At 40.2% G+C, this 15195-nt stretch overlaps 1 long non-coding RNA gene across 1 annotated transcript; it reads left to right on the top strand.

Moving 5' to 3' along the window:
• The first annotated feature begins 7578 nt into the window (after window positions 1-7578).
• Window positions 7579-9203, top strand: LOC310713642. Its single transcript, XR_014529377.1, has 3 exons — window positions 7579-7644; window positions 8499-8633; window positions 8895-9203. It is a non-coding gene; the product is annotated as an uncharacterized lncRNA (long non-coding RNA).
• Window positions 9204-15195: the final 5992 nt, after the last annotated feature.

The following is a 15195-nucleotide window of genomic DNA, read 5'->3' as shown; positions in this document are numbered from 1 at the left end:
TCCATGTTATGCATATCGGCAAGCAGATCAGCTTACCATTATCTGGCACAAAATGAACTTCTCCTGAAAACCCTTCCTGTGAGCTTATGGATTTGGACTTCCATCTGCTGATGTGTCTGTTGTATAAAGCATTTCTGAAGAAAGAAAGCAGTCATAACACTCCCAGGTTTCCCAAGGTTCTCAATTTTTGCACTTTCTCCAGCTGTTAAACGCTAAATGGCAATTCAGATGAATTGTCTGTGTCCTATATGTTAACATGTGCATATTCTGAAGAATATGGCAAGCAAGAAAATAAAAAAATAAAAAAGCACTGTTATCTAAATTGTAAGATTCCTGGCATGCAGTGATATACAAGCAGAGTGGAGTTATACAGGCAAGCCTGATGAGTTTATAACCTTCATGTGTTGGGAAGAGATTGGAATAACTCTCTCTAATTTTCATTATAAAATGTACTTTTGGCAAAATCTGGTGCTTTGTTTTTGATGTCAGCTAAGATCAGCCTTAGTTAGAGCATTCTTGCTCAGGTAGATCCTCTGCTGTATGCTGAGAATGGGCTTCGGCACTGGAATAGTGGTTGAAGGTTTTTAAGCAGAGGTTGGATGGCCATCGGTCATGGACCTTTTAGTTGAGATTCCTGCACTGCCAGGGGTTAGACTCGGTGACCCTGACCGAACCTCTTTCCGATTTCCTGGCACTTGGAAGGGTCTTTTTCCCAGATGGGTTGTTATATGTTATATGAGGAAAGATGGAACACAGAAGGCTTTGCCACACACAAGGCACAAATACTTGTTTCACCAGATCATTCTAGCTTAACAGATATCACCTGTGAGTTATAGAGGACTGATGAGGTTCTCACGTTGTATAGTAAGTAGTTGGTACTTTTAAAACAAATTTGACTTTTTAAAACAAATTTTCCAAGAGAACCTTCCAAAGTTGAAACTGTGATAAAGTAAAACAGAAACATTACAGCTGCAATCAGAAACTTGCCTAGGCAGCAGCAGGACATAAAGCAGCTGAGTCACCATTGCATTATAGAGCCAGGGAGGAAGAACTGGGAGAGGAGGAAGAGAAATGCTTTGTATATTTGCCATGCCAGCTCCCAGGCTGGTGCAAGAAACAGTTGTGGCTTAGTATGCAGTATTGTTAGGCACACTAGTGAACAGTGTATGAACTTGAAAGGTGCCATATTGCATCCTCTGTCACATTGTGAGAAAGTCTGGGAGGCACATCTCATATCCTGGGATGCAAAAACAAGTGAGGTGAATGAAGGCCATACAATTTTTGCATTGCTAATAAAAACTCATGGCATAAAGTCATCCTGCTATTGGGCTGGTCTGTGATTGATTTTCTGTTTTGAAAATACCAGATAATCCATAAAAATAATCCATAGAAACTGCAAGCCACAACTCCTACTTGCATTTCTTTTTCTTTTTTAAAGGAACCCAGTTTGCTGGGGGAGAGGGGGTTAAATCCATTCCTCCATCAGATCTAGTGGAATAGCTTAGAAGCATGTCTGTGATCAAAGCACCAAACCTTGACAGAGGTTTGTCAAAAGCACTAAAGGTATATTAACCTAGACTAAAAGAATATCATTTCCAAATAACAGCTTCTAATGGGAAGCTAAGGTTTATACCCCCCCCCCCCCAAAAAAAAAAATCTGAAGAGGAAATAGCAATGGCTGTGCAAGGCAAAGAAGAAAGCTCCAATCAACTCTGATAAGTAGAGTCATGGATTTTCCTAAAACACATTTCTATTTATCTCCTATGTTCCTTATCTAGAATAAACATGTAGAAACTGACAGAGCTGTGTCTCCCTATTTTTTGTTGTGTTTCTGCAAATAGAACATTATGATGTTCAGTACTGACCAAACCTGCTTAATGAACCACACATCCTTGGTGGAACATAAATCTGCATGACAAGATAGAAAGGGTGATGGCCTACAATTCGGGAAGGTATTTGAGGTGGTTTGCACAGAACACCTTAATCATAAAATGGTTGTGTTTGTCTGACTTGCAGCTAAGCCCTTAATTGACTAAATTAACTGAATTTCTGCAATACAACCACCTTACTGATCTCTGCCTACAGTGGTTTCCAGAAGAACTAATATAATATATCAGTACTTAGTCATGAAAACATCCATTAATGAGTGAGACTTATTTTTTAATGTATTTGGTTCTCCACCTCATCTCAAAAGTTTTAACATTTGTATATTGCTCTAGTGGTTTGGGGTTTTTTGTTTCATAGAAAAAAGTACAGAGTATTTCACAGTGATCATCTCAGCCATAAGAAGAGCCTGCTGGATCAGGCCAATAGCCCATCTAGTCCAGCATCCTGTTCCCATCATGGCCAGATGAAATGGGATCAGCTGCATTAAACTCTGCAGGCTTCAATTTGGGAGGTCAAACATTGAGAAAACTGTATGCCTAAGACTTTTACAGGAACATATTCCAGATTCTTGTAGACTGTTTTTTTTCATCTTCTATAAAAGAGACTATTTATGACAAGCTTATTATATGCAGAAACGGGTAGACTATAACTTCATAAAATGAGAACATTAGGGCCTTTAGATATTCTAATGTTAAGTGTTCCCAGTAAGTCAGAAAAATTCTCTGCTCACAAAGGTGATTTACTATTCTCCATTGCCCAGGGTAGATTGCCCCTTTAAGCAGGTCAGAGCATAATTTAAGGCTGAGGGCAGATAACAGGGCTATTTCCTCCCCCTTGAGAACCAAGGGGAGCTTGAACATATGTTTAGGGGGTGTAGTTTGAGTGGTTAATGTGCATAATAACTGGCCATTGTGCACATTCACCAGGCCTCTTAGAGAATGTGCACATAATCCTTTCATGAAGAGGGAATTGTACAATGCACCCTATGTGGGGCTGCTCTTGGGTCTGGTTCAGAAGCTTCAGCTGGTGCAGAATGCAACAGCCAGACTGCTGATGGGGGCATCTGGCCAGGAACACATGGCACCATTGTTAAAACAGCTGCACTGGCTGCCCATGTACTACTGAGCCAGGTTTAAGGTCCTTGTATTAATTTGCAAAGCTTAGAACAACTTAGGTACCTTTGGGATTGCCTGACTCCTTATATCCTAGCTCAGTCGCTCAGATCTTCTGCAAGAGCTTCATTCATTGAGTTGCAGAAGCTCATTTGACAACAACAACAAATGCAGTCTTTATGAGTATTGTGGAATACTCAGCTGGTGCCTTCTGTTTCAAATGACTCAGTATAAGGCAACTTCCTATGTTTCTTACACTTGTAGGGTCCATTCTTTTACTTAAAGCATATGTTTGGAAGTTGATACAGTTCTTTGTTGATACCTTTTTGGTCAATAAATATGAGCAAACATGAAAAGGAATTAAATTTGTGTAAATATCTTCCACGTCCCAACTCTCAAAGTGAAATAGATTTGTTTTTTTTTAAAAGTTAGTGTTTGCTTTGGGCTGGTTTTGTGGCAACCTGTTACTGCTAGTGATAGTAACGTAAGCAACCAAATTAAAATGGAACTGATTGACAGAGCTGTCAGGTTACTTATTCTGCTGGGCTGTGAGCTTGTCATACCACTTAGATTAAGAAGTCATGCCTAGCTAGTATTTGAATGGGAAGACATTTGGGATCCAGCAAGCGAATGGTGCTGATGATAAATCCACTCCTTTCTGCCATGTTGATCAACAATACTCTTTCAAGAAAGCATTTGAGTGCTCCGCTATTTTAATTTGCTTGCTGATCAGGTTATCCTCTCCTGTACAATCCTTGTTTCTTTTTTTGAAATCATTTCTTCTCTGTTCCTTTAACTTTGCTCTTCCTCACTTGGGCTGTATTCACATGGCAATTCTGTTTTCACGACTTTCCCTTAACTTAAATTCTGAATTATATTTGTGTTTTCATGTGACTTAAAAGCTACTTCTGGAAACATAGTGGAATATAGTGCAAGTTTAGCGCTCATTCCCATTTTATTTGCTTCTGGGGGGAAAACATATGCAAATAATATGAAAATGACAATTAAACTTGCATTATATTCCAATATAGTTCCACTATATTCAATTCAGTTCATATTGAAAGGTAAACCCACCTAATTCTTGCTATTGTGAAGGGTTCCTGTGCTTGTTTTTCATACATCCAGCTTCTCAGCCCATCTCCTTTCCCCCCATTCTGTTGTATCCTTTGCCTCTGTAGAAGTTGATGCCTAACAGCAAGGGAAGATTGCTTCCATTTTTAAGTATGCGTAAAAGAGCATATATTAATGCAAATAACATACAACTGCAGTATATTAGGGTAAAGTCCTTTGCAAATATGTGTATATAGGGAGAAATTTGTACTAACATGCAGGTGCAATTTTATGTGGACTTCTAACATTTTTTAACAGAATCACAAATGAATGTGGAAATATGATGAAATGACCTTAAAGACTGGGAAAATTAAAAAATTAGAGGAGCCAAAATCTCTAGCAGCAATATTCTTAAGAGGGTAAATGCAACTCCTACAAAAGCCCATAGCAGAAATAAAACTCCACAGTATTAACCTTCAAATAATACTTGAATTGGCATATATTTGACTAAGTAATGTGCTGAGATCAAAATACAGTGCACCTTAGTAAGCAAATGTAAATGTAAGCAAATGTAAACAAAGTCTCCCATATTTTATCAATTCAATGCAGTTTTTAAATGGTTGCATGGGAGATTTCCAAATATGTGCTTTGCGCAAATTTGCTACTGTATACAGTTGCTTGAGAAAGTCTTCATGCAGGACTGACTTTAATGGATGCACTGTCTAGTTTTCATAACTGTTTTTGGTATCTGAGGGGTGCAAACCAGTGAACAATAGAGGCCAGAGTTTGCTTTGTGTGAGACTACAAGGATCACTCTAAAAGTTTATTGTGTGTTACTAGCAGTACTGTACATCATTAGACATGGGATAAATTGTTGCCAGTTTGCAACACCGCACTGGGGCTTCTTTTAATGTACCATGTAAACTTTAGCACAGTCTTTTGCTTCTGTATTTATGATGTTCTCTTCCCAATAAGTGTTCCAGCACAGTAATTGCTAGTCTTTCAGACAATCCTTATTACAAACAAATTAAGTTGTTTCAAGCCATGGTGCACCTAACATTACATGGGTTGATATAAATCACATTTAATGAGTTTCCTCATTATTCAGAGTTTGCAGCCAGTGTGAACAGGAAGCAAACAGCCAGCCAGTAATCAATGTTATAATATATTCCCTGTCTATTAATAGCAGCTCTGCTTTGGTCTCGTAAGACTGGACTTGGAGTGTACAGTGGTACCTTGGGTTACAGATGCTTCAGGTTACAGACTCCGCTAACCCAGAAATAGCACCTTGGCTTAAGAACTTCACTTCAGGATGAGAACAGAAATTGCACGGCGGCGGCACGGCAGTGATGGGAGGCCCCATTAGCTAAAGTGGTACCTCAGGTTAAGAACAGTTTCAGGTTAAGAACGGACCTCCAGAACGAAGTTCTTAATCCGAGGTACCACTGTACTTCTGCAGTGGTAGGTTTAACTACCAACGCTTGGCATGTTATAGATTTTGTATCTTCAGGGGCATTTCTTGAATAACCTTCCCACGTGCTATACCACCAAGAGATTTCAACAGTAGCTTATGATGTAATGTAGATGGTGGATACATGGGACACAGCCTTCTTGGCTGTGGCCCACACATTCAGATTTGGCTCACACATAATGCCAAACCATGAGTCATCAGACTATGGTTTATGAAACCATGGTCAAGTGTTATATGTGTCATGGAATGCTACTCAATATTGATCCAGAGTAGATTCCAATGTATAGTTAGCGGAGTAAAAAATTAAACACGTTGCAGAATTCCCCAAAAAATAGACCAGAGGCAATTGTATTTCATCCAGCAGAGCTTTACTGCTACTGAAGGCAAATGAGCATAATGGTTACAAATCCAATACATTCAGGATTGGCACTGACCATAATAAATTGAGTTGCGGCAGACTTAAACTTACAATAACTTATAAGTCTAAATCTTAACACTAAGCATGCTATGTACAGAACACCACACCAGAAGGAAGAGAGATAGAAAGAGAAAGTGAAACCTTCCAGCCTTACTTTTGTAGTCAGCATGACCATGACAGAAAAGATAACAGAACCAGTTTAAGCCGAGTGTACTCAGCTTCTCTGAAGGAATAACCCAAACATCATGAACCTTCTGCTTGTTTCTTTCACACAGAGAAGCTTCCAGAACCCTCTTGAATTAATTAGAATAGGAAAGATCTCTACACATTATATAAATACTTTATGCACTAAGAAATGCAAACTGACAATATGTGAACGCAGCCCTGCAGCTTAACTATTGTTTGCTTTCTGCCAATAAACCATTATCTGAAGCCATGGTTTGTTGTTGGCTTAAGAACTTCAGTTTGTTTTAACTACTGCTTGGTGTTACATATGAACCCAACACCCTAGGTTCTCACCAAGCTACAAAGGCCTGAGGCAAGAGCAGCTGGAAAATGAAACAAGCTTTGGAGAAATGAACCATAGTTTGTTCGATCAGCTGCGGAGACAACTTGGGGTTAACCCGAAATTGGTTAAATGCACCATGACCTAAACAAAGCGTGGCTTAACACTGTGTGTGAACCAGGTCTCAGGCTCTTTACCTCAGATAACTCATCTTGCTCTGTCTCTTTCAACTGTGTATAGGTTAAAATCATAGAGTTGCTGAGTTGAAAAGTGTCTTGGAAAACATCTAATCCACCCCATCCTCCCGCTCTATGCAGGATTTGCAATGCAAGGTGCAACAGCATCTTCCTTATGCACAGATCTTTTTCCTGCATCTTTTTCTGGCGCTGCCAACAGGAATGAAAAGGAAGATTCAAAGGAGTCCAGGCCTCTTTTAAATGCCAGGGGATTACTCCAGCTGCTTAGTATGACAATCCCCATATAACAGTTAGCACTCCCTTACACAGACCAAGAACGTTTTTCAAAAGATAAAGGTTGGGCATGAGCCATTAATCATGGGACTTGCAGTTATCTTTCACCAGTGAGAAAGAAAGGAATTGGTTGCTCAAGGAGAAAATAGGGAACTCTCGCTGGGAGGGGAAAAAACTTTTTTAAAAATCGGAAATAAAATAGGACACTCCGAGCTCTTTGTTTTGCTTCCAAAAATCTTATCAGAGCAGATGCAGAATAAAATTTTGGCTGTGCTATAAATAATAAAACTTATCTTCTCATTATGAGGGCCATAGCACAGTAAGGAATCCACGCCCCAGGGTGTTACAAAATATATAGTCTGGACAAGATGTTTTCATTCCTAGGTTTTTATTTTTAGCTTTTTATATAGACGTGTTGGTTAGTAAACAAAAAAAAAAGTTGATTGTTACGTATAACAGCAACTCAGTTTCTTAAATCTGGCATCAGAGGCATTACAAATGACCTTTTATTCCTTTCAAAATAAGAGGCCTGACAAATGCTTCTTATTTCAAAACAAAATGTATAGACACTTTGTTTCTCATTGTAGGAAAGGAACTGCAGCACATACATAGTTTCTGGGTATCTCTGGTTCATGGTTTGAATGTAGCTGGAATGTCGCTATGTATTCAGTAGCTGACAAACAGGGAACAGAGAGGTTTGGCTCCCTGAGAAGAGACTGACCAAGGAAAAGGTAAGAAAAAGAAAACTGGCATGACTTAACTATTGCTGGCCCTATTGGTCAACCTAATTTTGCCACAGAATCGTTGCTGTAAGACTAAATAGGACGACTTGCATTGAATGTGCTAGAAGAAGAGTGGGGTACAAAATATAGGGAGAAGTGTAGCATGATGCTATGGCAACCATCCCAGCAGCTCAAGCTTTTCAGCTTGTCGGGCAGAAAGATCTTCCCCTTTTTTCTCCCACACACCGTTTTGTGGTTCTCCTGACCTACTGAAGTCACCCTCAGAGTGCATGGTGGGAGGAGAAGCCCTCTTGCACTAGTGGAAGTCCTTGCATAGGCTTCTGCTGGCAGGACTAGTTAGCTGAATCCTGCCCAAAACAATGACACCGAGAAAGCAATTTTCTTAAAGTTTGCTTTTTTAAAATAATAAATTAATTTTAATTTTAATAATTAAAATAATGGGATGGTATTCAGCTAAGTTTTACATGAATAAGTTAGGCCCATTCATTTCAGGAGGTCTGCTCTGAATAAAACTTAGTTGAATACCACCCAGTGGAAGTATACTTTTCCCCCTCTAATGTTTGCTTTTATTAAAAACAGAAGTCATTGTTTTAAATTCATTATTATTCTCAGGCTATATAAGATATCTCCAGCAAGCAGAAGTGTCTGAAATTGTCTCTTAATTGTCTCTAGGAAAAGTCCCATCTAGTTAACCTTTCCCAAATGGACTGCAGACTTGGAGGATAATTGCAGACGCCAAAAGAGTTTGCCAGGTATTAGAGATATGATTAAAATTTCCTGTCTCCAAAGAGGAGTCTGTCAGGTTTTTTTCTCCCCCCTCCCTTGCTGTCCCCTGGACTCAGCTTTGGTATCAACATATGGGACATGCCATGCAATCCATTTAAAGATGGAAAACTTAAGGAAGCAATAGATTCAAGCCCAATGTTGGTCTGGTGCCAAGATGAGGGGGGCAGAATCAGGAAAAGATACTGGGCCAGGTACTCGGGGTTTCTTTCTCTCTACCTCTTTTCCCTTTTTTGAATTTGCTTAACTGCATTGGCTTCAAATGAATGAAAGCAACATGCGCCAGCTGAGTGCTGGCTCCTTGCACTCAGATAACCAGCTGTTTGGGTCTCCTGCAAAGACTGCAGAGCTTCAAGCGCTGTCATCTCCACAGTTAAATCTGATTCCCAGACATAAATTAAAAACACATTGCTTTCTCGCTCCCACAGACTAACCTTTTTTTTTTTTTTTAACAGATCTTATCTTCTCATTTTTCACGGACAGGCCCACATCCTCTGTGTTTTCACCATGGCCCCTGAATCCCACTCTGGTACTATAATAATTTATGAAGATGTTGAAAGAGGTTTGGATGCCACCCCCACCCCTCCTGTTTTCCTCTGGAAAGGGATCGGGAGCAGTGGCAGGGGGAGATAACTTCAATGTTTGAAAGTTAAGAATAGAAGAAGATCGAGGGATAAGCTTACTTTTAAAACTGGTAATGCCAAATGGGCAGTTGTTTGTGTTGCCACTGAAGCAGAAGGTAGATTGAAAAATATGGGATCATTTTTAAGGCATGCTCTCAAATGTTACCAAAATGTTGCATCCTTCTTTTTTAAAAAAAAGAAAAGAAAAGAAAGAACACTTTTTTAATGGTGAGAAGATGACATGTTCCATCTTGATGTGCCGGATTTATAATGTTGTGGCATTTATATTCTACTGATAATGAAGCTTTGATCTTTCTAGAAATGTATGGAGATAAAAGAGAGATTGATTCACTCTGAATTTTTACCCCCTTAGGGAACGGAGAGGCAGGGAGCAAGCTTGATGAGGGTTACACAAACACAGACCAGAGTACAATACTGCCAAGAGGGACTGTTTATACTGAGTGAGTGTGTGTGCATTGACTTCATGGGAAAGAACTGTGTTAAAAAATTCTCAGTCACAACTGCAGCAGTATATCCACAATGAAAGTATGGTCCAGCCAGTGCAAGCAAACTCTGAATGGGTTCTTGTGTCAAGAATGGTAAGAGCAACATCCTGGAGTTGGGTTTCTCTCCTTTTTATTTGCATTAGTTCTTAAGAGATGGCAAATTGTCCATGGCTTTTATTCCTTTAGTGTATGCAGAAGGGTGGGAAGAAAGAGGAGAGAGGGAACAAGTTGGTATAGAAGAATAATGTATCCACTCACAAGGGATTGGAGTGGGGATGTTTAGAACTAATAGGATGTGGTTTGGTCTACATTGTTAGATCAGTCTCAAGCCTGTGCTGACCTGCCGTAAACTGCACAAGAAGAGCCCTGTTCGATCATATCAGAGACTCATCTATATCTATCTATCTATAATATAATATAATATTATATTATGAGTTTCCCCAGCCACTCTGGGCGGCACCCAATCGAGTGTTAAAAACAGTACAGCGTTAAATATTAAAAACTTCCCTGAACAGGGCTGCCTTCAGATGTCTTTTAAAGGTAGGATAGCTACTTATTTCCTTCACATCTGCTGGGAGGGTGTTCCACAGGGTGGGCGCCGAGAAGGCCCTCTGTCTGGTTCCCTGTAACCTTACTTCTCGCAATGAGGGAACCGCCAGAAGGCCCTCAGCACTGGATCTCAGTGTCTGGGCTGAACAATAGGGGTGGAGACACTCCTTCAGGTATACAGGACCGAGGCCGTTTAGGGCTTTAAAGGTCAGCACCAGCACTTTGAATTGTGCTTGGAAACGTACTGGGAGTCAATGTAGGTCTTTCAAGGCCGGTGTTATGTGGTCCCGGCCACCAGTCCCAGTCACCAGTCTAGCTGCCGCATTCTGGATTAATTGCATAGGATAGATCGTCATCCTGCTCTGAGTGGTCACCAAACTGTTTATGGCAACCAGCTAAGATACCAAATTGTCTGGAAGCACAAGATGGCTAACATATAAAGGACAATAGTTAGCCAAGTTTTGCACAGTGAAATTAATCAGTTTAAATAGTTACGTTCCTTAATTTAAATAAGCCTACTATGAATAAAACTTAGTTGAATGCTGCCCAATGGTACCAGTGTTGACTCAGGAAAAAAAATGTGGAAGAGATATGTCACGAGCCCAGGTTAAGATGCCACAGTAAGGGTGTGTTCACATTACTGCCTTAGAGCACAGTTGTTGGGTTTCATGCCTTTCCCCACTCTCAGCTGTTCACATTAGCAGAGCTTCATTAGTGTCAGACCAGGAGTTGTTGACAGGGTGGGTGTATCTGTATCCTATGCAAATGTGGGATACACACCTTATTAAAGGAGAATTAGGATGTGACGCTGGCTTAAGAAACACTGCATCAAACACTAGTAGAGGATACATATACATATTGGATAACATTGTGTGAACACAAAAACCCAGTAATGGAAACTCAGCGAGTACCTAGTAAGCAGGCATATGAACACAGCCATAGGCAAACCACAGCTTAGCTCACAGCAGTGCAACTCCAGCAGGAAAAGCACAGTGGCCACAACCTCCACCCTGGGAATCATTGGTAAGGTTGGCCCCCACCAAGGGCACAGGCCCAGGAGTGTGTGAAAATTGCACCACTGGTGAGAGAGTGCACGAAGAGGAGAAGCCGCTTGTCTCCTGTTTTATTTATTTATTTATTTATTTATTGCTTGCTTGCTTGCTTGCTTGCTTGCTTGCATTTATATCCCACCTTTCTCCTCATGGTAGCTTACATAGTTCTCCTGCTCCTCATCTAATCCCCACAACATCTCCATGAGGCAGGTGTGTCTGAGAGGTAGTGACTGGCCCAAGGTCAGCCAGTGAGCTTCATGGGCAAGTGGAGACCTGAATCCTGGTTTCCCAGGCCCTAGTCCAACACTCTCACCTTTACTCTCACCAACACTCTCTTGCCTTTATTTTCTATCTGTGGTGGCGATGGTTTCTACTTAACAGAGAACAGTCTATTTGAAAGCTCTCAAGTTCAAGTCTGATTTAAACATAAGGAACACTTAAGAAGGGAGAGCAGGAGCCTTGAAGCTTACCATCCATAGTTAACAGCATCTGCCAACAAATTGCCATATGCAAATGTTGTACAAATTGGAGCTCTCTTTGGTGCTCTTTTTTACCTGCTGAGGCAAATCCTCTTTTTTAGCAATGCATAACTGGTCACTCTATTCCCAATGTTTAAACTTTTATATGGAGCATGGTGGAAAGAAAATTGAACATCTACACACAAAGAAAGAGAAGGGCTGGATTGCCTACATGACAAGAAAAATTAAACTGGGATTTGGAGACTCTTTATCTTTTCCACTATCTCCCCCCTCCCCCCAAACTCCTTGCAGAATGAAAAGCATTTGGTGTTTTTCTTTAATTACCTTCTTGTTCAACCTTTTATTTGTTGTCTAAAACCTTCAACAAGGACTTTTGTCTTCTTTTTTCTCCTGCCAGAAATCTCTTGAGTAAAATTGCTCCTTTCAGAATAGACTAGGAGACAATAGCAAGAAATTATTGAGGAAAAAGTTCACATAATGGTGAACAGGGTGGAAGGAAGAGAAAAGAAAACAAGGAAAGCATGTCAGAGAACATGTCTTCCTAAACTTTATCTCTTATCTAAAACTGGAGTCACCAATGTGGCACCTGTGAGGACTTTCCCTGGTGCCCATGAAACCTCTGAGTACCAACCCCTGCCCCATACCCTTTTTGTCATGAGGTAGGGAGTTGCTTTTTACTCCTTGAAAGTGACACAGAGGTGAAGGAGAATACTGGAAGAATGAGGCAGTACCACAACAAATGAAATATATTAAAACAGTAAAAATATCCATTGAAACATAATCAAAAACATCAGTATAACATGAGTAAGTACTGGCTGGTTAAAAACAGAAATTCATATTGTGAAGATCTGCCTAAACAATACAGTTTCTAAAAGAAGGGATGGTTCCTGCTTGGTGATCCCAATGTTCTCATTTTTTTTCACAGGTTGCCTTATAGAATTTTATATCCTGCTATTTCTCCCCAAAAAGAAACTCAAAAGCAGCTTACAACAATCAAATATACAAATGTTAAGACCGAAATCACAAATTATATTAAACCAAAGCAACCAAAAAATAATAACATATTGAAGACAAAAACAACTCATACAATCAAGCAAACACAGCAAGGAAAACATCATTAACATCATGAGAAAATAAAAGTTCTTTAGCTGAAGACCTTAATAAACAACCTGGTTTGAGCTAAAAACGTAACAAGTGGCATTCAATATGTAGGCCTATTGAAATTTATGGACCAAACTTAGTCATGCCCAATCATTTCAGTGGGTTTATTCAGACTAAAGTTTAACTGAATGCCTTCCAAAGTGTCAGGGATTGGTAGATCTCCTCTGGGAAAGCATTTCACAGAGAGAGCATTACTATCGAAAATGCCCTTTCCATGTTGGTACCTGCAGGCCTCATACAGCCATGAAATCTGGAACAGGGCCTCAGATAGTAAACTGAGTTTCTGGAAGGAACATCCTTAAGATGATATTTTTGCTCACTTTCAGCTGGTTACGAACTATGTCTGTTCCTGGCATTGTTAGACTTGGCCACAATCATACAGGTAACTTTAGTGATTATTAAGCAGTTCTTTAATAGTTCAAATTCCACATGCCGTTGTTCCAGTAATGTTAGAAACAGAAAGGGAAAGCCACTGGTTGCAATATAAAATATGATTGAGTACCAGGCCTTCTGGAGTTCATTACAACTTCGTTCTGGATCACTACTTGACTTCTTTCTGTTTGTTCATTCTCTAGCCTTCTGATGTGCCAAATCACATCATCACCATAGTAAATATTTTGCATTGTAATACAACATGTTCTGCTTCTTGTATGTTAATTCATTTCTAATAATGACCTTCTTGTGGGAGATGTGTGTATTTTACACCCCCCAAAAAATAAAACAATACGGTGTAATGATGACACACTAGAAGTGTTTTAGCACAAGGAAGTTAAGTTGAGAGAGTAAATATTTGAAATCTGGTTTTGTGTTCCAGAAGCTTTGCCCCTGCAGTCACCTGCCAGCTCTTTGCTCCCTAATATGCCATAATAGGAGTAAGTGGAAGTTCCTTCAGAAGGAATTCTAAGCAGCCTCATCAAGGGCTCTATGAAAGTCTTCCCCAACATTGTCCTCTCTAGATGTTGCTCAATTCTAGCTCCAATCAGTCCCAGCCAACATGGCCAATGAACGGAGATGATGTGAGATGTTGTTCAGTGACCAACAGAAGAGAAGCAGTTGGGAAAGGCTAGTCTTGGATCTCTAAGCCACCCCCTCTTGTTCCTGTTTGCAGGGCTCCTTGAGAAGTAGGGATGATTGAGGATGCAGTCCTATACACACTTGCTTCTATGTAAGTCCCATTAGATTCAATTTTACTTTCTTCTGATTAGACATGTTTAAGATTGTGCTTTAATTCAGTTTTAACTTGTTTGTGTAGGTATGGCCAGAAAAAATAGGTCCTGGTTATAGCAATCTGTTACATTTGCCTGGTGGGATTTGTCTCATCCCAGAAACTATTGCCTGAAGGAAGAGGCTGGAGTCAAACCAATGTTTTAATCAAGTATGGAAAATCCAGTATTTAAAGTATAAACACGGCAATTGCTTCTCTCCCTCCCCCACCCGTCTTCTTACTGAACATTCTTCAGTGAGGGAAAACATGCCTTATCTGCATGGTCGTATGAGATCAACCTGGTCCACTGCCAAAAGGATTCTCACACAGAAAAGTCACTTCCCATTGCTGGTTCTGAAATCTTTCTTTAAAAAATGAAATGAACAACTGTTTTGTGCCTTCCATCTTGGTATTCTTTAGGAGGGTTGACAGAAACCAAGCAGCTGGAGTAGCTCCCTCCCCCCCCCCCAATCTTGAACAGCCGCTTATTCAGTGGGAAAGAGGAGAGGAAACTAACACAAATCTGTGCATCTAATGATGAAGCAGCCAAGTGTATTTATGTCTAAGCTTTAAGGAAATTGCAGAAACCCTGATTCAGCCCCCCTAAGAAGATTCCCGCTGTAAGGCTGCCAAGGTCACTGAATGCCTAAATCTGATGAGAAAGCAGCCCGTGAAAGAAAGTGGCAATTCTTTTGAGCTGCTCAGCATTCAGTTGGCCAGATGCATTTATATTTTTTTTGCCATGTCCAAACTGTGACATTCCTGTGAAAATAAGGGATTTAATTCTAGCTGCCATTTCAAGGTTTTACCAATAGGATAGGAAAGCTTCTTTAATTTGTACTGCAGTGGTGGCTCTCCACAAGGAAGCCAAGTTAAGGCCTGGCATTTCCTTGCCTGTCAACCTGAGGTATCCTGGTATTTGATGCCTCTAGGAGAAATTCTCTGTAGCAACAAGTCATTCTATTCTGCTCACCCTTCATTTTTGTAAGTTCATTTTTCTATATACCATATTTTTTGCTCTATAAGACGCACCAGACCACAAGACGCACCTAGTTTTTGGAGGAGGAAGACAAGAAAAAAAATATTCTGAATCTCAGAAGCCAGAACACCAAGAGGGATCGCTTTGCAGTGAAAGCAGCAATCCCTCTTGCTGTTCTGGCTTCTGGGATAGCTTCGCAGCCT

This window comes from Podarcis liolepis (genome assembly GCF_965112155.1).
Source record: "Podarcis liolepis genome assembly, chromosome: 8".
Lineage (NCBI taxonomy): Eukaryota > Metazoa > Chordata > Lepidosauria > Squamata > Lacertidae > Podarcis > Podarcis liolepis.
The sequence above is the reverse complement of the archived record's forward strand: the minus strand, read 5'-3'. Positions and strand labels throughout refer to the sequence as shown.